This window comes from Pezoporus occidentalis, unplaced genomic scaffold (genome assembly GCF_034315485.1).
Source record: "Pezoporus occidentalis ecotype Australia unplaced genomic scaffold, CSIRO_AGI_Poc_V1 ctg52, whole genome shotgun sequence".
Taxonomy (NCBI): domain Eukaryota; kingdom Metazoa; phylum Chordata; class Aves; order Psittaciformes; family Psittacidae; genus Pezoporus; species Pezoporus occidentalis.
Genome location: NW_026915858.1, coordinates 788,968 through 814,546, shown reverse-complemented (window position 1 = coordinate 814,546; position 25,579 = coordinate 788,968).

The following is a 25,579-nucleotide window of genomic DNA, read 5'->3' as shown; positions in this document are numbered from 1 at the left end:
AACCTGTAGAAAGCAAAGGCAACTGAGCTCAATCAAAACTTCACTTCAAAACATTTTCAATATCCACTGTGACTGGAACGAAATATCTGTAGTATAAATAGGAAATTTTTACTGTTCCACAACAGATGTTGACCCATTCGAATGGAAGTTTTGTGAATTGGAGGTATGTGGATGAGTCAGTCAGACTACATTTGTTCAGTCACATGGTTCAAAAGCTTTCTGTGTCCTAGTGAGAGATGTCTGGAATCTTATGAAATAACTATGCAATATCAGCCAGTGTAGCTCTGAGTTCATTGCAAAGACTGTAACTGGAGTCACAATAATTGCAAAACCACGAAACATAACTACAATTAATAAAGACGGATATACACATATTCTGTTCAGAATATCATCTCATGTTTCATAAATCTACAGAACTTTATATTTGAAGTTTATTTTTTTCATGGTACTATTCAAGTTATGAAAGTGTGCTTCTGATGCACTAATTCCAGAGTATAACATTTCTAGGATGGATGCCAGGAACATGATTTTGCCTGTGCAGTTTCAAGCAGAAACTATCAAGAAGCTAGAATAATATCAAATAAATCTGCAGGTCAATGAGTACAAATGAAATGGATACTGTTGGAGACAGAAGTTCTGTCCAGAGTGGCATGATTCAATTTTAAAGTGACAGTTCCTTGTCATGGATGTTCCTGTGCCATCATCAGTTTCAGTGATAAGAAAATTACATTTCTCTGTGTACTAATTCTTTCACTTCTTTTCATTGCTGCTAGGGAGTGTTTTATAACTGTCATGCAGGTGATAGGAACATCAAGGAGTTTAATGTTGCAGACTGTGGTGCAGTAGGAATTTCAAAACTGGTTTTCTTTAGACTCCTAAGCAAAACAAACAATGTCTAGATTGCACACGTATATTTGCAGGCATACTGGCTCATTCACACAATGGATGAACTACTATGAACAATGTAGGACTCGTGAGTACAAACAAACATGTTCTCAAAGAGGGGGCAAAAAAGATTAATTGAAAACACATTTCATACAATTTGAAAATCTACTTTGCACTTTAGAAGAGCATAAGTTAAAAAAGAAATCATTAACCATCTTCAATATGAATCTTAAGAGATTTACTCTTGCTTTTTGAAGGTCTGACAGTTCTTTTTCCTTCTGCAATTGTTTACCCATTCCTACTGAATTTATTCCAATTCTGAGTTCCCTAAAATCTTCTCAGCAGGCTTACAACATCATCTTCACCTAGCACACTTCAATTACATACAGCTCATCACTTTGTTCTGAATAGATATGCAGCATACTAAGTAGGGGAAGAAAAAGACTCCTCGACTCACTATCTGCTCATTTGGAAAACTCTCTCTTGGTCTAAACTGTACACCAGGGAAGATCTGCCAGATACAGCAGAGGAGCCAGTTCAAGTCTTACAAAATGGTTTGGTACAGAGGGCTGACTTAATAACATCTAAAAGTAGAAAGTACAGTGCCAGCAGGGATGAAAAAGTAAACAGGTGTTGTCACTGCAGGAGAGAGTGATATGCTATGTTATCAGTACCCTTATTGCCTCCATTTCTGGAGGTATAAGCTGACTTTATGAAATCCCATGCTAAAGAAGAAAATCAGCAAGTCAAGAATAGAAAGAAATGCCACTCACTGCTAAGACTGAATATTGAGATATATCCACTGTGCCACTATTTAGCAAAGTCAGATGAGTGTCAAGGTGAAAGTTGCTGGAATGGAGCTTGGAAAATGAAGTCTCTGTGCTCAAGGCCAGGCAATCATAGAATCACAGAATGCTTTGGGTCAGAAGGGACCTTAAAGATCATCTAGTTCCATCCCCCCATGTCACAGGCAGGGATACTTTCCTCTAGACCAGATTGCTCAAAGCCCCATCCAACCTGGCTTGAGCACTGCCAGGGATGGGGCAGCTACAGCTTCTCTGGTCAATGTATTCAAATGTCTCACCACCCTCATAGTGAAGAATCTGTATTCAATCTGTATTCTAATATTCCTGACTCATGAAAACTTCATTTTGCATATATTTTTGGATGGTTTGTGTTTATATTTGTGTTATTTTGCCAAATAGTAAGTGATTCATTTTCCTTCTTAAATTCTAAAGGAAATATGTTTACTTGTTACCAAGTTGGGAACACCAAGTTGTGCAACAGCAGAAGATAAAAATAGTTGCCTTAGCAATTTTTGTAGGTTAGGGACAATCAGCACATCAGTGGTAGAAAATAAAATGCTACTTCAGATCTGTGCACAGTTTCACGTTCATCTATACATGGATTAATTGACTATTATTTTCAGTTTGCATGAGTTTGTATCAGGTAAATCAGCATCGATTATTCTGATCCAAACACTTTCCTGAGATAGTCAGTGCTTTGATTTCTTTTAAGGACATCTCATTTTCTGTATTAGCTGGTAGCTAATCTATCCATTTAGAAACTTTGCCTAGGGAAAACAATTAAAGCAAAAAATGACTTTTCTATCAGTTTAAAGCCTTATTTATTAACTTTGAGTGATGCCTTGAGGTAAAATTTCAAGAATAAAAAGTTGTATTAAGGTCCAAACTACACTCCTGGACAGTTTTTTAAAGTAAATACCCAGCATTAGGAAGTGGGGAGAAAGGAGGACAGGAAGTAAAAGTGAGAAGCCAATAGTCAGAAGACATACGAAGACACCCTAACCTTGAGCAAAGTAATTCTGCAATACACTATCAGTGCAGAAATGAAAATATGCTGTGCAACTGAGGTAACACAGTCCACTAATTTCCTCCTTCATTGTTTAGTTGAAAGTTATTCCACAAGTTCTGAAGAAGGAAAACCATGAAAACAGCATTCCTTGAAAAAGGATGTGGGACATGCTGTAGATCAGAAATTGAACATACGTCAACATTAGTGTGATGCATTAAAAAAAACCAACCCAACAAAACAATTAGCAGTTACATTCTATAACACTCATAAATCACTTATTTCATTCTGCTCAACATTGGCAAAGCCCCACCTGGGTTGTAAGGCTGACTCTTGTGCATTGTAATGCACAGAAGATGCAGGAGAAGTGAAAAATCTGCAGAGAAGAAAACATCATCTGAGGTCCCAAAATGATCTACAAGCTATAGTAGAAAGAAATGAGTTCAGTCTACAGAGAGACAAAAGAGCAAATATAAATATATTTACCAAGCACATAGTGTTTTAGAAAAGAAAGAAACAAACATTCTACATTCTGCAAATTTACTCTGAATATGATTTACAGAAATAATAGGTTTAAATTACAGCAAGAAATATTCAGAATAGGTGCTAGAAAACACCTTCTAATAAGGGTGCCAGGGTCTTAAACAATTGCCTGGTTGAGGAAACCTATTATTTTGAAAATGGCTGTATATTCACTCAGGAATTATGTTGGGCTGGAGAGGATCAATGAGATAATACCTTGATACTCTTCCAGCCTTATTTATACTATGCAATCAATATTTATGTGCATGTATACATGTACAACTACATATCATTTATTCACATTTTCATGAGGATTTTCTTATTCAAAGAACAAAACAGCAAAAGCACAAGTACAGTGATAGCTGTGCAAAACCCTAGTCCCAGTTCCTGATTTATTCGGTTTAGTGCGCTTTATACATTTCACAATCATGAAAAGAGATAATGATTCCATTATTCCTTTTCAAAATATTGGTATAAAATTCCAGTTCTCTGTTTCATTTTTAACATTCATGCCATGCTACTTTTCACAACTGCAATACAAACATAAAACTAATCATGTTCACATATAATGTGCAAGTCTAACGTTTTTGTAATTTTTACTGAGTTATGTCATCAACATTTAAGCATGCTCCCTATTGATTTCAATCAGAAGTTCTGCTTACAATCTCATGACACAGTATGGTCTACTGATATTAAATAACGTGCATATACTTTAAGAAAGAAGACAAACACAACAAGCTATCAAAATCCTGTTTTGTCATACTGCTTTACATCAAAGATATTCTTACACTTCACAGGTCTTGATTTCTGTTGGTTTACATCTTACAGTTTTTCATTTGCACCAGTGAAAAACTGAATGGGAATCTACTTCAGACCTACAACTGTGAAGAAGTTCATTCAACTTTTATAAAACTGCTAGTAAGAGGTGATATAACCAACATCTATGAGAACCTACACAGTGTATAAAACTTTAAAAACTGGAATATTCTAAAAAATGGATAAAGGGAAAACAGCATCCAAAATCTACAAGTGAACAATTCAATTGGACTACCATTAAGATGCAAGTTTTTAACAATGAGAGGCTGCTAAGCAGTGGCCTCTGAAATCTCAGAAAATCTAAAAGCTTAAGTGACTGTAAAACAACCATTCTTTTTCAAAAGAATTCAGTTTTGAATTTGTCTTTATGTGGATGATAATATATCCCAGACAACCACAAGAACAGGGCCCAAACTCCTCTGAACTTGCTTTTAAAGATATCTTTTTACAGATATTATATGCAAAAATAATAAGGAAGAAATTGTATGTACCTTTAGACAGGGAAATCCCCCTGACTGGGAAATTCAACCTGGAAACATCTTCTTAAAACTCTTCTGCCATCAAATTAGCAAATTTGATCAATTATTGTTTTGAAAAATAGAAGGTAGATATTACTTTATGCTTGAATTGCATTGCTTCTATTTATTTGCAAACACTGCCCTTCTGTTAGCCATTAGTGTTATCCTTTGGTTCTCTGGCTGCTTTCAATCCTATTAACCAAGCATTACTCAGCACAGACATGCAGTGTTTAAAAGAGCTGATTTACCCCTGCAAGTTTAGAAGCTTTGGTACTAGGAATCTTCAAGGACAGCCAGGCCTAATTAAGCACAGGTGGAGCTACAAAATGAGTAATGTACCAACAGGGATAGTAGTCCTGAAAAGTTCAACCTGACTGCTAATTAAATACAAGTGTGTGTCAACATTTTGCTGAGTGTTGTGAGGCAATAATCACAGTGCTTGTTTTATCTAACTCATTCCTGATACAGCTCTGCTTTGCGTTACTGATAGAGCAAGCCCCTGAAGTCACCTAACTGAGAAACTAGGTATGTTATATTGTTAACATACATTTTCTAAAGCATGGAAACATCTTGATATTAGACGAGTACATCTGTAGAGAATTGTTCCTAACAAAACCTCATATGAGTTTCTACTAAGAGAAATTTATTGCTTTGGTATGATAACATGATCTGATAGAAAGCCACCCTTGTTCCATAATTTATTCTCAATAAAACTTTGCAAATAGCAAATGCCAAATAATGTGCCTGTGAGAAAAGACTGTGTATTCATGCGGTGTTTAAGTATCTATAGGCACTGAACAATACAATGAGTTTTAGCAGAGACATAGCAAAGATAAAATAGACAGCTATTTTTTTCAGCTTCTATTACACTAATCAGAAAAGCTATTAATTTCTCAAAGTGCCTAAATGTGGAAGGCAGAACTGAATTAAGTAAATGGCCATGATTAATTGTGAAGATGCTTCTTAAACTGTACTTTGGCTGACCTTCATATCTAATTGGCAGTGCTGCAGAATATCCAGTGTCAGATACAGAACTGATTGAATAGTTGGACGAAACTTCCAAATGCATGTAATTGAGATGGGAATAAAACACTTAAATTCATATTTACTCATGTATAGTACCACACTTCTGACATTTGGATCACATACTTCAGCTCCCAGAGATTCTGATGCTTTAATATATAGTCACCAATATATAAAAAGTAGCATTAATATTTTCTTCCTGTATTTTTTGTATTTTTCTTCTAGAATGTATTTTCTTTCATGTAATCAGATCTCTAGCTAACAAAGAAGTTTCAACAATTTGACTTACTGAAGTGCTATCAAGGATATGGGTATTAATGTGCTCCCTAGCAAATGCTGATACTTCTCATCATAATGCTATTATCATCTTAGAAAAGCTTACCTGGCTTTTCAAAGAAAAGATGATTTGTATTTGAATTTAATCCAAAGGTGCATATTTGATTCATGATTTGAAATTAAATCCAAAGTAAATCCAAATAAAGAGGCCAGTGAGAATTGTGCGTATCTATAATTTTGCCCTTTGTGCCTTTAGCAGCCATCTCAAAAGCCATAGAAAAAAGGTAAAAAATGCTGTATTAGGTATCTGTAGCTTTTGCAACACAAATAATCAACATTGATTAAGTGAATTAAGACACATTAAAACACTAACTCATTCTAAGAACAATCTCTTTGCTGTTACTCTTTTCCAAGTCAAAAAGAATAGAAACCTCTGTTAAAGTTCCTGAATCACCCTGAGGCTATTGTGCAGCCACAGGTCTCTGAAGTGAAAATTTCTTCATCCCTTGAAGAGCAGCTACCTGAAAAAAACTGTACCAAAAGTTACCTTTTGTCAAGGATACATTCAGAAAGAATTCTATACTTCTCTGTAAGGTAACAAGTAGAAAGAATTAAGGTCTTTACTTTTCAAAAGCCATTATTGATAGAGAGCTTTGGATGATCTATGACTTCAGTGAGTGAGACACAATTCTGAATTAACTTTTCCCTTCCACAGCTTGGAGGAGATGGATTCAAAGACTTTCTTCCTGTTCTGCTTCCCCTCCATCCCCAGTTCTTTCTTGGCCTTAGTAAACTTTGCCTGATGCTTTTATTTTTTTGCTTCCACAACTTCCTAACTAAAACAGTGTGTGTACGCGTGTGTGTGTAGGGGTAAAATAAAAAAAAAAAAACAAAAAGGGTAAGCCAAGGAAAAAGAGATCTCATGATGCTGTCTACACTGAATAGTCTTCTCTGATTGCCAGTGAGAAGAAGAGAGACTGGTAATGTCAAACAGGGTCTCACCGTCATTCACTAGACTGATAACTGAAGATGGACACATCCAGTTGATGTGCTAGAGTATGTGCACTTTGCTTACTCCTGAAATTACAGGATATAACATTCTATCACAAATTCAACCCTGCATCAATTGCAATTAGGCAATGGTGACACATTTTTACACAAATAAGACTTCTAAGTCACTTCCTACTCATAAAGAAGCAGCAGCTCATTATAGAATGGTAGAATCACAGAATCAGCTAGGTTGGAAAAGACCTTTAAGATCACGAAGTCTGGCCGTTCTCCCAGCACTGCCAAGTCCACCACTAAACCATGTCATACTACATTTCATGAATTCTAAAGGGTTCAGATATCAGCTGGTATTTTTCTTAGTGCAAATGGTGAGGGCAGAGAATAAGATTTGCCACATATTATTGATCATATGATGCATATGTTGATATGTATATCTCTCTGGGGAAACCTCATTAGAGCCTTTCAGGGGGTTATAAGAAAAATGGGGACAGACCTTTTAGTATGACCTGCAGCTATAGGAGAAGGGCTGATGGCTTTATACTAAAACAAGATAAATTTAGACTAGGTATAAGGAAGAAATTTTTTATGATGAGGGCAGTGAAACACTGGAGATGTCCTTGTTCATTACAGGGGGTTGGAGTAAATGAGCTTTAAAGGTCTCTTCCAAACCAAACTATTCTATGATTCTGTGATTTTTAAATACAAAGATTTTAACATTCCAAAAATAGGTTTTAATTCTGTCTGTATGCTTGTGAGATAGCAAGAGACCTACAGATTTTTCAAGCTATGATAATTCACTACCCCATCATCAGTTCTTCTAACCTGAATTACACTGGAAATCCAACTCTGGCAAAATAAAATGCAGCTGCCATTCAGGTTTTTTGTTGTCTCAACTTTGGGGAAGGAAGGTTTTGCACCATGACTTTTGTCTTCTGAAGTCTCTTTCTCATTGTGATGGTCTTAATAAGTAAATATGGTAAAAAGAAATCCTTGATTAAAGATCTTTTCCATTAGCTGGAGCTAAAGGTGGCTTGGTTTAGAATGAGTTCTAGTTTGGATGTAGATGAAGTATGTCATAGTGGGTTTTATGAAGATAACTAGACAAGATACTAAGAAGTGAATTTCTTTTCTCCTGCAGGAATCACAAGCATGCTTACAGACAGGTTAGAAATTCATGAGTCTAAGGTCATGAAAGGTCATGAAACCTTGCACTCTTACAGTGCATCTGGTTTACTTAAGACCCTCCAAAAAAGTTAGGAATCTCTTCCAAGTGATATTTGATAATGGAAAAAAACAATTTCCCTAATTCTCTCACAAAAAAATATGTCTTCACAAAAAAATATGCCCAAACCATGACAAACTAGCATTCAATATAATGGTCCTTTGAGGTGATTAGGCAGTTGAAGTATATTACTCGTGACAGGAGGCTGAGAAAAATGGATTTGTTGAGTCCTGGAAAGATGAAGGGGAGGCTTTAATTGCTGTCTCCATCTTCTTAAAGGCACATTGCAGAGAAGACAGACCCAGTCACTTCTCACTGGTACACAATAGAATAGATAACTTCCCCTTTCTTGACATTTAAAGGATACTGCAAGAAGAGCTGGTTTGCTCTTTCTTTGATAGAACTAAAAACTTGTCTTGATTGGATCATTTACTGTCTGCCTGTTTAAATCCGTCTTGATGCAGTAGCTACTCCTTTGCTTTCCTGCAAATATTTAATGGTTCTCCAAAACTGCTGCTATATTTCACCTAGTTCTATTGCATTTAGTAGTGGTAATGTCAGTCTCTGTTCATTTCCACTGTGTAAATACCTATATTACAGTAAATATCATCTCAATATAAGCACTTCCAGATCCTTCCACATGAACTACTACAAAGAAATATAGACTTTTACCAAGTAGATCAAATTCAAAATAGATGGCAATTGGGCCAATCTACCAGTGCACAATGCAAACATAATTTCATGCATCATATCATATGATGACCTCATGGCTCAAAGTGAGACTCACAGGTTGTGAATTTTCTGTACTTCTTATCATTTCAGTTGAATTGCTACATATGCGATACATTCGAAGCAGTGTTTCAACTGAGGGGAAAATTACTGCAATGGCTAAAGAATAAAACAGAGAATTGTATTTTGAAATAAAAATGAAAAATGAAAAAAAGATTGTTATCTGTCTTATTGCAGAACGTATTTCAGATAAGAATAATAGCAAAAAAAAAAAAGAAAGGACCAACAATTAGGCTTTATCAACGCAGCCGGTGACTCTGCACTGAGTCTAAATTATTTAGAAAATGCAAGGGGCCTGAATCTTTCTAACAAAATCAATTTGAATGATAAAAAGCTTGGCAAATGATGTCAAGTTTCTTCAAGAAGCTATTTTAAAAAGAAACGTGATGTAAACATAGGAAACAGTCTTTCTTCAAATAGGAGATGAAGTTTGCAGCAGTTTTACACAGTAATAAATCTTTTACTTCACATATAATCAAAAGATGGAATCTTGATCTCCAAATAGAGCACAGTTCAGGCTTAACTACACAGATAAAACTGTTGCTCCATGTCATTCAAAGAGAAGATTTTTATTTCCTTGAAAATCTTAACTGAGTTTGCATATGTCTAGACAAGATTTTTTTGTTGCTCTTGATTTTTCTGTTCACATATTCCTTATTTCTTGTTTCCAGAATCCCATGCTGTGTGGCTAAGCAAGGATAAGGAGGACAGCTAGTAGCTGCACAGTTCTTTGAATGAAGCAGCACCATAAGTAACTGACAGCAGGCACTAAGCTCAGATCAGCCACTTTGAAAAGGCTCACTAGAATAGCTGTAAATTAGACCTGAAAGGAACAGGAGACCACCATGGAGGAAATCAAAAGAATCACTGTTCCCAAAACATTGTTTGGTTTAGAGATCTTTAAGAGTATTAAAGTGATACAGACTGACCCCACTTTGTTGAATAAGTCTTCATTGCCAAGTTTGTCGATGTGCTTGGCCTTTATTTTTTAATATTCTTATTACATTACCTTAACTAGTTACCAAGAACTATATCTACAAAAAAACAAACAAACAAAAATAAAAGACTAATCAAATTCATGCTACTACTTGGATTCTGCTTGAAGATATTCCATATTCATTCTGTGGGTTGATTAGCTTTCCCTACTTGGTCACTATTTTAAGTTTTGCTTAAAATAGTAGCAGGAAGTGCTACTATTTAAGGATAAAATAAAAGTGCTACTATTTAAGCACTTCATGTATGCAGTGCTACTTCAGGAAATTGAAAAAACTAAAACAACCAACAACCAACTAACCCTGCTCTCCCCCATCCTACAGTCCCGTCCCCAACCCCCCAAGCATTACAACTTTACAATATCTGTTTCAGCTCAGATAAAAAGCTGGAAAAACTTACCACTGTCCTATGATCCAGTGAATCCAAGTCTGCCTAGTCGACACTTCTGTCATCTACCAATCCTTTTTGAGTCTATACAAGCCACAGGATTACTGTGAAAATGTCTTTGATTATGCTTGAGCTCCTACTACCTCTTGTGCTGATACGGCCTCCTCTTTTATACTTCCTTGAGCATTATAGTTCTCTTTGTAACACTGTCATTAAAACTGGATTAGAAAAAACCTCTATGGTCTATCTTGAACTGCTACAATAATTTCCATATACCAGAAAAATTGTTAAACTTCCAATATTACATTATATGTATTTTCTCACAGTTTGCTGTTTGTTAGTTTGCATAAAAATATGTGTTTGAACACTGCAGTTCAACAAGAAGTTTTAAGGAATGCAGGCCAACTGTGCGTTAGGATTTGAGTAATCCATCTAGAGGACTGGACTCTGAATGTGAGCTGCTTACTGGAAGCACTCTTTACAAGCTCTGATGGCAGCTGCTTCTTGCAACTCACCACAGCCACACAGTTTTGTGGCTTTCTCCGCAGAAGAACCATGCAAGAATAAGGAGCAACTCTTGTGGAACCCTCTGAATTTGTGACCATTGTGAGTCCAGATAAATCCAAACTAATCTGGTCTGAAAGCAATTTCTTCAGTTTCCAATGAAGATATGGATTTTTTTCCTCTGAAGTGAATGTTCTGGCACACAGAGATGCACAGAAATATATTCTCTAATATGCATTTGAAAATAATCCTTTTATAGCTGATTTTCCTCATAATTATCAATGCTCCACAAGTCTCACGCCACTGCATAATTTAAAGGAAAGCTCAGTGAATACTTTAAGCAATGCAGGAGGGAGAGGACTTGCAAAATCTGGGGTATGGCATATCTGGTTATAGACTGGCATCTTTATTAGGCAATTGAGATGTCCACGTTGTGAACTAGCTGTAAATATTTCAGTATTCAGTCATGTTCTCACATAAGTAAGGAAAGCAACTGAGGAAATTAGGCAGAGAACTCTGGGAAAAATCTGACATGCAAACATTTGATGAATACTTTTCAATGTGCACATAAAGCCAGTAAAACTTCCTGTCATAGTTTTAGATCTGGAGAAATTGAAAGGGGCAAGTTAGCCTGTACATAGTCTATCTTTTTCCACTCCTAGATCTGCTAGTTCAGGGGTTATCACCCTTTTGGTAGCCAAGTCTCAGGTGAAAAATCTGCCGGGTGTACCCAGGTCTGCCTAGTCCCCAAGCTCCCTTCTAACATCCACCAATCCTTCCTGAGCTTACCCAAACCTCAGGATTTTTATTATAATTTCCCTAACTATGCTTCTGCCCTCCTCTTGCCATTGCGTGGTTGCTGCCTTTTCATTCTCCTCCTTTATGCTCTCAGTTGTGGCCACACTGGTACTAAAATCAAAATAATGAGCCTATTGAAATGCATCTGACTGTGTCCAGGGTCATTTTGGTATTTCTGCACTGGAGCAGAGGAGCAGTACAGAGGCTTTGACACCATCCCTGCACAAAGCCAGCACTGATCCATGCAGCTCATTGCTTGGAGTGCCTCTCTCTTAGATCCCATCATCTTTTGTGGGCTTTCATGTTTAGGCAGAGACAGTAACTGGGCAAAAAATCACGCAGAGTATTCAGTGGGTCTTCCAGTAAAATATCTGACATGTGTGAAGGCAATGATTTCTCTCCAGCTGGTTCACTGGAGAAACAAAATTCATTAGTGATATCTAGATACACTTGAATTTTACGAACAATGAATAAACTTCAAAATAGCATTGGGTGAGTATGTGCTTTTTACTGGACTTCTAATACAGTTCAGCTTACAATATAATTACTTACCTCTAAAGAGAATGCAGATTTCCATGCAAAAGGCTTCAAGACTCTAACAATAAAAACCTACAGAGAAAGAGATATTTCCTATTGCCACTTGCATATTATAAAATGCTATTTTACAAAGAAGTACCTGACCTTGTCCTGAAAATGAAAAATGTAATCAATGCAGATGTAGAAATCTGTGTAACTTTTAAAAACTAAATTCTGTAATTCAGACAAATTCCATAACTTCCAAAATAGATGTTTTCAAGCTATTAAGTTATAGGTAATTAAAGCTCCAAACTGCTAACAGCTACTCCCACAAGGTACCACATATAAGACTACACACTGAGTTTACCCAACAGACCTTCTGCTTTATCTACTTGCAAGCATAAAATAGAAAACACCATATATTGTACATAGCCCTGTATGATTGATACCGACTAATCCACTACTATAATACTTGGAAAAATGAAAAGGCAGCAGCAGCTATGTCATCTTTTCCACCCACCAGCCTGTTTCAGATGAGTGTTATCTATCATTTCAAGGTATCTGGAAACTAAATGGAAGTGAACATGGAATAGATGTCTGACGGGTGACTTATCTGGCATTAATGTTTTTTTCATTGGTGAGGGAAAACAAGCTAGGTTATGCTTAGTTCCAGGGTAAAACGTGACACAGAAGGACCAACTGAGTGAGAGAATAAGTGCCACCTGCAGGAGAGGATGGGACTATTGTTAAGACTGTGGTCAGAAGAGAAGGGTGGGACGGTAAAATGGATCATGATTTTGTGGCAACAGTGGGAGATCAGTCTGTTCAATACAGAAGGCAAAATTGGGCTCACTGAGCCTTTCACAGTGAGAAAGGAGCACAGATGGCTTATTGACACATTTATCAGGCACTCCAGTGACAGGGTAGCAACTTTTATGTGACAATGAGATTTAGCATTTTAGTAAGGATCTTTTTAATTTTTACCAAATTCACCGACAAATGTGTGTATACAAGTCTCACTTCCTTTAGTTACCATGGCTGAAAGCAGATGAGGACCTCTTAGCTATCCTTTGCTAAATACAGGAATATCAATTAAAAACATCGTTTCTACCATCACTATAAATCTCACTGACAGTACTGGGTGTTTTGTGAATAAAGGAGTATTTGACAAGCGAAATTCTTCATTATTCCAGCTCTTTCCAATACACAAAGTAGAACAGAATAGAGGGATAAATGTCATCCCAATTTGGATGAACTAGTAAAGAAATACTATTCTTGTCACACAACCAGGTAAGACAGTGCTGAATAAATTGACTAGAAGTCTTTGTATGATGTAACAGAAAGCACATTCTTTTTAAATAGTGATCATCATTGTCTGTACTTACATAGCACCTCCTCATAGTCGATGCTGCAGGTTCTTTACTATGAAGCTTGAGTATACATTGAGAAAATGAAGGAAAATCAGCTTTCTAGAGGGGACCACCTCTGGGGTAAGTTGTAGCTTATGTGAAACTAGTGATTATGCAAAGTGGTTTCTTTCTCATTCTTAGTCAAACTGCCAAACGATTTTGCACTGCAATATTGAAAAGAGTAGCACAACAGAAGACTGAAACAAGAGGAGAACAGCAAGGAGATCTGCTGTACTGCAGTACCTCACTGACAAGATTGATACCTCAGTCTTTGTTCTGACAGAAAATCCCAACTCATCCTTTTGTTAATACTAGTGGTCCACAGAGGTCACAAAATAAAATGGTCTTTGGAGAGGAGATCCATTTCTTTTATATTGTGAGACTACCTTGCAAGATTTTTTTTTTTCCTCTTATTTCCATGTTCTTCAGAACTTTTCACATTTTCTTTATGTTCATTCTTCATGTGAATATATTCCCTTTCTATAGGGAATCGGTCACAATATTCAGAATTTATAATATAATGCATAAATATTTTGTTTTAGTAGTTTCCTGATTCTCAACTGAAGGAACATTTGAAGCAGCTAAAATATCAGCTTTTTCAAATTGAAACATTCTGCAAATATTCCTTCATGTAGTATTAATATTCACTTTCTGGGAATGTTTCTGCCAGCAAAACCCTATTCTTCAAATGCCAGTGTAAACCAAATACAAATAAAAAGCAAGTTTAGTTTGCTGAGCTTAAACTAGCTTGCTGTAAATACTCTAATAAGACCTACAGAGTATGTAATTTAAAAACTATGTCTATTTGATATAGCTTCTGCTACCAGCAGTGAGATCTAAACATATATGCCAGTTGAAGAATGTACTTCAGAATACATAATATATAGAAACAATAGGAAGAATAGAGAATAGAAATAATGCATTCACCACTGCTGATCAAAGCAAGAGACTACACATGATAAAATTGACTGTACTGACTGAACAACAGATACATGATGCAAGGAAAGTGGATTTCCCATTTTCAGATTTTATTCTAGCTAAAATACCAAATGTGTTTTGGCAAGTCAAAATACAAGACCTACACCCTTTTAAAGTAAAGTACTACTCCTGTTCTATAGACTGTGAATCCACAACAATGACTACAGTCTCTTACACTCAGTTTTGTTTTTTGTCTGTCTTAATTCGATTTGGTTCACTGAAAATATCTTCCTCTCACATTTTTGGTTGGCTTTTTTTTGTTGTTGTTGTTGGGGTTTTTTGTTGTTTTTTGTTTTGTTTTGATTTGGTTTTGTTATCTGAATCCTACACAGGTCAGTTTTTAAAAGAAAAGAAATATATAAATTTGCATCTCTCATTGAGAATCTTTAGAGGCCTTGTTGGATATAAAGTGCCAGTATACTTGGAAAAAAGTGACAGTACCCTACCAGAAACAATTCTTTCCAAAAAAAGGAAATAACCTGTTTCCAGCAGGAAAAACTACAGGACTCTTCAAGATAAAAATTATTGCCAGCATTCTGTCTCTTTTAAGAAAGGCGTCGTGGTTTTTTTGAGTGGGGGTAAAGCAGCTAAAGCATGTATGCTAAACCTGTGAGTAATCACTAGTCCTTGGAAGATTATAAGCACTTTTAATCAGTTTTCAAGAGATATTTGCTAGGTGACTAGGTAAATCCAAGGACTAGTAATGGACATAAATCTCTTCTATGACACCACATCAAATGGAACTGAAGTTGGCAATTTTTATCAAAATTATGGTTGGGCAGTCTAAGACTGATTTCTGGTCTGCAGACAAGGTAAAAGAACTCCTATCCCAGACAGGAACTGAATCTTTTCATCAAAGCCAGCCCAGCACATAACGTCTGAAACAAGCATAGCTAATAAGATGTATTCTGTTCACCTGAATGTGGATGAGAATTGTTATTATGCAGCAGTTACTATTCTGTTAAATTGTATTTAATCGTAAAAACCTTGTTCTTCCTTTCCTACAGAAACCATGACAAAGTATGGCTGATGAATAAAATATACATGGTCTAGAACAAACTGAGGCCATACATAGTACTCCACTCCTTTTGCCTTTGCTTAGCCCACATTGCAGTGGATTGTATGGTAACATTTGGTACCTTTGCTAAAGATTTGCATTCACTTAAAAGCAGGAATCGAATGCTAAAAGAGAGGAAAAAATGGCCTCAGAACTAGAGGGGACTGCCAAGTTCATAGAGTTTTCTTTCACAGGCAATTACATCATGCAGTGATTTCAAGAGGCAATGACACACCACTTTAAAGTAGTGAAGGCTCTCCACCACTATCCTAATTACTATTGTGAAGCTGTTTCTTACTCTCGTCTCTCTGACTGTTACACTGGTGGTGTGTACTCGTGGGTATTTTATGTTTAGTTTTCCTAGTAATAAGAATTCCTTGTAATTTCAGTACCTCATTTTATACCCTGGAACCACACTTTGAAGAAATTCTCCTTATTTTCTCTAATATTATGGTAGACATTTTAAAGTAGCCATTTATATTTTGTTAACAAAATGTTTAGTGTTAGCATATCACTGGAATGACTTTTCTGTGAATTTAAAGATATTAGTCTAAATCCCACATAAATTAGGATTTTTTTCCATTCCCATTAACCATGCTACCACTCTCCTCTGCAGGGCATTTCTCGCTCCAGGCAAATTATATGTGCAGAGAGGATATTGGTCTATAAGCTAGAATCAGTATTTTTTGATCATGGGTATTTTAGTTAATAAGGCACAGTAATCTGCATGCTTTTTAAGACTAACTTATTAGTTAGTTTCTGATAATATGGAGTTGACCAGAAGCTTTTTTTTTTTTCACTCCTTTTCTCCAAGAAGAAGCCATACCATAGATACAATTTATCAGCTACCTAATTGAATCTATCTATTGACTGGAAGCCTGCTTACATAAATTCTTTGCCTTTTCTGAAATTCACTCTTTAGGTGTGAAATTCTGGCTGCGAGGAGATACAGCACATAAATCTGAACCTTTATATCTCGGGTAGGTCTTGTTTGTAGAACTTTATAAGACTTAAGTAGTACCTAGGGCTTGTCATCATTTTTCCTGGGGGGTGAATTTATTCCTAAGGAATAAAAATTGTCCCCAGTGCTTGCAGAAAGGAAGGGAACAATTTTTTGACAGCATATAACGTCTACACAAATGGTTCCAGTTTCAGTCTAGGGTATCTTGACATGCAACATGGGTATTAACTGTAAGATATTATAGTTAAAATGTTGTTAGTGACTTAGAATAACACCAGTTAGTTATGTTACTTTCAAATCCAAAATTATTTTATTTTCTAGATTTTTTCAACCACAGAATCAAGTTGCACACCTAGATCCAAGGAATTGCTGTGTAAACAGGATTTTTTTTGTGATAGAACACTCAAAGAGACTTACAGTGTGCACTCTCTGACTGGAAATACAAATTTTCTGAGTTGAGAAGGCTGTAGCACATTCATAATATAAATACTTTTTAGCAAAAAATCTAGTAAAGTTTAAAACAGATACAGCTTATCAAATGTGCTATGTTGTTTATGCAGTATAACCCAATGATACTGTCTATGTACTGCTCAGTTATAAATATTTTATAATTCTCTGTCATATAATATCCAAGTAGTAATGAAACATTTCTGAAACACTTCTTTTATTAAAGGCTTATAGCTGTTGGGTTTATTGTTTTTATTAATATTTCTCAAGCAAATTCTGCTGTATTCTATAGAAATTCCTGGGAAAATCAAATGTTAAAAAATCACTTTTATACAAACAAGCAGTTTATCATGTCACTGAAGATGTGATATAGAGTAAGTTCAGCTCAAATTAATGGCAGCTATCTTTCAGAGAAAAAAAGAGATTATGAATGTAAAAGTGCAGTTGTATAAAGGACATAGGAACAAGAGGAAAATGAGGGAAGGCAGACATAAATAACATATAAATGAGCCCCAAATGTTCTTGACCTAAGATTTAGCCTGACACTTTTCAGCACCTGGTAAATCTTTATTGAAAGAATTCTGAACATAGGTGAAACATTTTGAACAGAAGCTTTACAATCGATCAACATTCTTAACTTCTGTATTCTACTAATAAGTCACTCTAAGATCTTTACTGCATCTGATATAGTGTTTCCAGTCCACCCACTGTGGAATGGATGTGACTGGGACAGTACCAGTAGAGCTGCAGAGGAACTCCCACTTACCCCCTGTCATTTCTACCCAAGGTCTTTGCAGTATAAATCCTCTGCATTTAAGAACAGAAGTGCTTTTTGCAGCACTTTTGCACAACAGATACCCTGTCATTGGGCCAACAGAACATCCACGTCACTGTTATTTATATCAAGGAGAACTCAGAACATCCAGAGCATCTCACCTCCCAGACTTCCCCATACATTACTGTGCATATGTAGGAGAAAACAGTCTATCAGTGCTGTAGCAGTGGTATTTCTAAGGCTTTTTGAGACTCCATAATTTACTTGTTTACATGCTAATCAAGAGATGATTGGGCAATTTCTATATTCTTGACACACAGTAACTGAGGCCATCTGTTTCCATAAGATCAACTAAGGAACAAGCTCACCTGCAGAATATAGTGTTGGACCTGAGCTATAGAATCAGAGAATGAAGTTTATTTTTTCAGAGGCAGCCCTAATAAAGACAGTGGTTTCACAATTTAGGAAGTTTCTGTGGGAACAGAATCTAGCTTGATGGTGTCTGAACACAACAAACTTTTGTGCTTTCCCACTTCAACTCATCAAATATAATATGACCTTTTTTAGCCATTAAGAGTAAGTAGAGCATCAGCAATGTGTTACATTATGATAGTCAATAAAGTCTCCTTTGCTTTGTACATGTATTTACAGAGTTATTTCTAAACTGGCATAGCAGATGGCAGGAACAAAGATGATATTCACCCTTGCTGCAGCTACTTAACTCGTCCATCTGCACTCTCAGTTCGTATACACAGTACCCTTGCAGAGACTTAGTCTTCAATCAAGAAGACATGGTTTTGTCTATCTTTTTGTCTGCCCATCTCCCCAGAACACCCAGTTTGAAACGTATAAAATCAGATGATGTGCTGCTTCCCAGCGAGTTACATAAAACAAAACCAGACTCTAATACCTTGTCAAATATGAAGAATCACAATACACCAAGGACAGAAAGACCCCTAAAAGCATAGTAGCTCATTTCAGAGGTAGAGATAATGTGCATCAAAGTCAGATGTTCCATTGGAAGGTCAGATCTGACAGGAATCGATCTGGAATTGGTGGCTGTCTGTAATCATCCTGATCCAGGTTGGACCCGACAGTCGAGGGCAGCTTAGAGAAGAAGAGTAATTTATTAAAGTTTTTCTACTTGGTAGGAACTACCCAGGCTGCTACGTGTCCAAAGTTTCTTATTAAGGGAAGTCCCAGCAACTTTATGAGAAAGAATTCTGACAATTTGTTTCCTATTCCTATGACGGACTTTTTTAAAAAAAAATATATCTCATATTTTCATTTTTCTTTATTCTGTTGGACTTTTGAGTATGACACCAAAGTCAGTGAAAACACTTTCTTTCTCAAAAGGGTTTAATGTTTTTGAAAGCATCTTTGGGGAATAGGAGATATCTGCCAAAATCCTAAACAGTGTGTATACAGACAGTAATGTTTTTCACTATCAGTTTTGTCCAGCTACGTACTTAACCAGATCTTCATGTGGTTCACTGCTTATATACATCCATGAACATGAGAAAGAAATAATCCACAGTTAGCATATAAATATCTTTTGGCATTTAACCTAATTGCCTCCATTTTTTTCTTGAAAAAGAAAAAAAAACAACTTTTTCTGGGTTTAATTGAATGTATAACAAAGGAGGGGGCTGCTTCTCCTTATGGCGGAGCTTTTATACTAATCAAAACCCTGGTAGCTTTTTGATTCTAGTTTAGAGCAGTTCTGGGAAAGCAACAGCCTCTGACATTGTCCCATTGAAAGATCAATGGAGCCATAGCAGTTCAGTCTCAAAATATTTCCAGTGATAAGTTTACGGAGAGTACTGTAAGAAATTGCTACTCCACTTTGTTCCTGTGTGGAAAGTTCCCAAAGGCAAAATTAATCATTTGAGAAGTACGGATGCTTTTGCAGTGATTTGCACTACCAGAAACTCACAGGAAAAGAATTGCAGAATAGGAAAAAGCCCGCTTCTGCCCATACTTTCAAAGTGAGAGATATTCCTGACATTTCCCCAAGACATTTCATTACAGGGAAAAGATATTCCTATATACAGAAGCAGTGAAATTGTTTTTCCTGCCTGGGACACAGATTCTTTTTATCCTACCTGAAATTTGTTACCTTTCATGTAAATACCTTATATTTTCATGCCACTAGTTTTGTTTCGACACTGAAAGAAGCAACCGGCAGAAATTCCTGGGTAATCCGGATCACTGTGTTAGAAACAACGTACTCTTTCATATTCAAATTGATTAAATCTTTCATGGTAACAGCCACTTATCCAGCTAGGTATTTATTAACACTTTATTCTTTGGAGGTGCCTGCAGTACATTGGTTCTTAAGGTATTTGCAAAAAACTTCAGACAGCTTTAAAGTTTCCTTCTAGGCTCATACATAAGTGCCATAATGTAAGTACAAATCCTTCTCTCTAAGACTGTTATGCAGATCAGAAACCTGTCCCAGCAGAATATGGAAAAAACATTCAAAGCTCAGGTACAGTTCTAGGTGTTGGAAAGAAAAGAAACCACAGTTAAGACATTTAAAAGTTTGTTTCAATGATATCGTGAGACTGAGGTACTACAGTCACCTAATTCACAGCTCTAGATTAATGGATCCTCCTCTTGGTATAACCACAAAGGAACCATTGGTTATTTTTTCCTGTTGTTTCATTTAAGTATCATGATTTTCATTCTTTCATTTGTTTTAACTAAAAGGCTAAAACAAAGGCTTTCTCAAGAGTAGAACAGGACAATCTGTTAAGTGTAAACTATTATTTTAAGGTCTTATTCTATTTCAGAACAAATTGCCGTAATAGATTAACTTCATAACCTTCAATTGGAGCTTCTATCATTCTAATGAAATTACAGCTGCAGGCAAATAAATATCTCCTAAGTGATCTAAATAGCTTTTTCCCTTGTGTATGCTCTAACAATTTAGTCTGTGTCACAGAGCAAAAGCACATTTGAAGTGAAAGCAGTTATTCCTTCTCCTGAGCAGAGCTTCTACTATTTTATAGTTTGCTTCTTCCAAGTTGCCTTCCATATTTCTTATATAGCTTACACTATGTGCCTGTCTCCTTGCAACAAATGTGCAACACAAGCAAAAATTTGAAAGTTAGGATCCAAATCTAAAAAAAACAAACCAAAAAAAACGCCAGTAATAAGATGTTCAGAGCTGCAGTTATGGAATATCCAGTTTATGGATTGAAAGTGCATGGATTTTGACTGGAGTTATAGATTTCAATGTCTCTGGAGAATTAGGGCAAAGGTACTGTAAACCAGGTATACAAAAACTTAGACATCCAAAAAAAAAAGTGACAAGGTATAAGGTTTTTTAGAGGACATCTATATTATTACTGAATGATGAAACAAGTGATCCATATTTATAGTAGGTGTCGTTCCATCGAATTCAGTGGCATTATATCAGCTCTGAATTTGACAAGTAACCTGACATGCCACTCAGAAAACAAAAATTTAACTATTGGAGCTTTTGCAACATATGATGACTGTGAACTGTTTACTGAAGATATGTATTATGTGTAATAAAACTTCCCTCTAAACCAAGCAAATGTTTTAAAATATAACATACCAAGCTTAGGGTCTTTATAATAGCAATACTGTCAAAGTATCGTAACAAAATGGGATGTTACCACAGAGAAGAAGAAATGCTAAAGAAAAGACTTGAGGATGGCTAGACTCTTTGCTCCATTTGTGTAGTAAGAAAGCAAAACATCTATACAGATATAAGAATCTTGCAGGCAGAACTACTTCAGGCAGGAATTTCACAGAGAAAGCAGTCTGGGCATGGATAAACAATTTCCAGAGTTTTCCTTTGTTTTAGTTTGAAGTAAATACTAATTTTCGCTAAACCCTACTGAAAGACTATAGAGAGCTAAAGTTGTGAGGATCAGACATGGATTTTTTTAATACTTTCACAGGTTTACACAAGGTTACCTGATTTACCTCATTTCTTTCTTACTTAACAGACATTAACAACAAGGTGCACTTGGGATCCTAAAGCCAAATATTCTTACTGATACTGATTTTAATGCAGGTATTCAGATTAAAAGTGACACGATGAAAGAATCAGCTTTGTTGTGTCTCTTTTTCCCATCATGTAAGTTTCATGATAAACAGACAGATGCAGTCACAATGCCTCTATTAAAATGGATTTTGTTTTTTGCTTGGAAGAATACTTCATACTTTTAGTGTGAAGAATTTATTTTTTCCAACTGACACCACAAATCTGTGACTAGAGATGTAGTTTCTTGTAATTTCTCTTCAAGTAAGTCTGCTGTAGTTTCTAAGGCAGAATTATTGTAACATCTAAATTCTTGAATCATGCCCTCAGCATAAATCTATAAAGATGTCAACATTTTTTTTCTTATTTTTCATTTTGTATTAGATTTCTGATTGCCCAGAGTTAATGCTATTTTCCAGTACATATATTACAGTAGCATTGGCCAGTGAGACTTAGCTTCTTTTATACTCTATAAACACAATGGTGAAATCCCAGTCTTGAAGTTAATGGAATTTTTGCTTATTTAAAGAAAGAAGAGACTGACTGATAAATTCCCACTTTTGGTGATGCAGAAGACAGCTTGCTCTCTTGTCAACAACATTTTGTCAACATTTAAAATAAATTCTTAGCTGTCATACCTCTTGGTCTCTGCTAAAATATGAAATGCACATCTGCTTGGTTCATCACCACAAATTACACTAATTTTTCATATATAGGATTGCTTCTTTCTCCTGAATATGGAAATTATAGAAATCTCCAAGAACTAAAAATGAGGTAAATGTGAAATCCTGGCCACCTTCCAAATTTGTGTCCTGTGCTCCTGTGAACTCATTCCCAATAAGGCACCAGCCATGAAACTGTAAGAGTTTCTGCCTTTTTATTGACCAACTTCTATAGTCACACAGTGCACATTTATTTATGTGCATTTATTCAGCTGTAGAATGCAGGGAAACAAAATTTCCTGACTTCAAATCCTAGTTCGTTGAAAGTGTTGCATAGGAACTATAGATGATTTAAGCACATGGGTTTGTCAGTTTTTCCTTCAGAGATAAGTAGGATGAGTTAACTATGCAGAGTGTCCCACTGTTGTGGACTGAAAAATACCAGTTTTTTGTGTGACATTAGAAAGCATTGCCTGTCTCGATGGACTGTCTGGCATTAGGTAGGACAGTCCTTCTAATATTGCTTGAGTGCAGGTTCTGTGACTGGAGAATAGATTATTTCAGTGTGCCATCTTTGGTTTTGGAATTTGTCAGCTTGGGAGTCTGATCTGTGAAGCTAATATGAGGTTCATATTGTCAGCCACATCTTCGTCTCAAATGTCCACGCCATAACTCTTCATACACATTTATAAAAGCTATTTCCTTTTAATTTGTGTAATTGTAGAAGTCATAAATCCCAAAGTCAATCATGTCATTATGGTAGGTACTTTAAACAGTAATTGCCCAAGAAGCTCAGACTTTTTGGATTTGCTTCTGCCATTTCCCTTTTAAAAGGACACACATTTTGCAAGAAGATTCCTCTTTACAAACAACCGATCAAGAAGTCAAATGATTTTCCTCCTTGACTGGAAAAATAATAGAGCACCGCTTGTTGTCCAGTGAAGTCTTGGACTTACAGACTCACAGAATTCTTCCGAAAGAAACCTTTTACTATGCCTCAAAATATTACTCTATATTTGGAGTCTGCAGGCAACAGGCTTTACTGCTGACAGTACACAGCTGGTATTCAAAGCTGTGCAGAGATTACAGTATCTGCAGTAAATACAGCAGAGGTTTTAAGATACTAACTGGATCTGCTGCAGTTTGGAAATTCCTGTATGACTGCAAAGATGCAATGAATCGTGCTCAGCTTCTCTGCTGTTAGCACTCAGCAGGAATATTTATGACAGCAGCTAGAAGTAAAATCATGAAGGACATGCCATGGTCCTGTCCCTGGATGATGTATGTGTATACATACTGTGAAATGTAATACAGTAGTGTATTTATCACCTCCCATGGCTTTGCACAGGCTCTTGTTACTCATAAAGGTAATAAAAACTAATGTGCATATTTAAATAAGGCCTCCTGCAAGTTTTCAGTCACATAAAAAATGGTGCAGTTAACCAGCTAGATTTACATAATGTTCAGTATATATGCTGTGGTGATTTCAGCACAGAACTTTCAATGAATTTTTTAAGAGGTCATTTTCCTTTCATTGTTGTTTTATTAAGCTGAAGATTCAGTGTATTTTTGTGTTGTAATGCAAACCTTATCTACCAAACAGTGGTTGCTGTCTTGATCACAGTTTTTAATCTAAAGGTTAAAAGCCTGCTGCCAGTAGTTCTAGCTTGAATTAATTAGTCTTACTGTCTTCCACTGATCCCAGAGAAGTGAAGATCATTATTCAACTTGCAGACAAGCCTACTATTTTCCACAGCCTTTGTTTCGTCCTGTATTTGGGAGCTTTGTTCTTATAACACAAATGGGTTCGTAATCATACTTGTAAGAACACAGAAGGATTTTCCTTGTGATGACTGTTCACTCCAGGCCAGGTTCTTGAGCTGGCAAAAAAAAAGGATGCCTATCCTGGGTTGTTTTTGTTTTTGTTTTTTCTATTAATTTTCTTCAGGACTTCAAGAACTATAAAGAATGGTCAGTGAGAGAACAATGAGAGAACACTGTACTGAGAAAGCAATAGAGTAAATCAGGCCTATAGCCAAAATTCGAGCCTCCTAATTGTCCCACTTGTCCATTTAGGAGTAGAATTGCTGCAGGCTCCTTATACAATCAAAGATCTGCAAGTATTCTTAGATTATCTTAATTATCCTCTGGAGATCTCTCTCTCTCTAGTGGCTAAACAGAGGAGAGTTCAAGCTGATTACACTCTTAAGGCTGGTGCCTGTATTACACACCTAAAGCTGGGGCTGGATGTATTCCATAGACGAAATATTTGCCATGCTGGGAGGATGATTGCTGGACAGAAACACTGGGATTGGCACTAGGTGCCTGAGAAGTGAAAAATGTATTCTCAAAGTAGGTGACATTTTGGGGTTGGAATAGAAAATTTAGGCTCAAACATTAGGAAGGAAATGAGCTAAAAGATATAAAATCTGAACAAATTGCAACTGCAAAAATACTAATTACATGAAAACAAGATTTCTGATTCTGACCTGTCAAGATCTGTTAGATGCACCATGCAAAGCACATGGGCTATACCACTTCCTGGTCTACATGAAAGACAACACCCAGCTGCTGCTTTTAATACTTCATTAATTAAAGTAGCAGCCTGAAAATGTTTCAGCCCTGCTTCTGGTAGCTGTTAAAATGATGCTGTGTCAAAAAGTAAACTCAGTTCAGTTTCGCATGTTTGTCTGCTTAGCCTGAAAATTACACTTCTGAAAGCTGACACTAACCCAAGAAGATTAAGATTGAAAGTGCAGTTGTCTGTAAGCTAATGCCAGAATTACACAGAAGTCTCCTGCTAAGCAATTCAGCCACGATTACAGTTCAACTGGGCATATGCAAGAACAAGACTAAAGGTTCCTGTTGAAGATCAGGTGCTTGTTGCCTAAGTATTAGGAGGTTACCTAAACATTAGACAGTTATTTTGTGAAGCACCTTGCTAGAGTTAGAAGTCTAATTTAGGTTCTCTTGTCCATCTGTGTAGCTGGGTCTCTGATTCTTCAGAAAGGTGGTTTTAGAGCATTTTAAAACAGGCAGAAGCAGTTTCCTTCTTTTCTGGAAGTGCAGTACATGCTTTCCTCCAGTAGAGGGTCATAATCACATTTCATCAGCAGATTATCAATTGCGTGGAGAAAAGATGAGGATAAACACATGTGCTTTTTCAGGTTATCTACCAAAGACAGATGTGCCAATAAGAAACC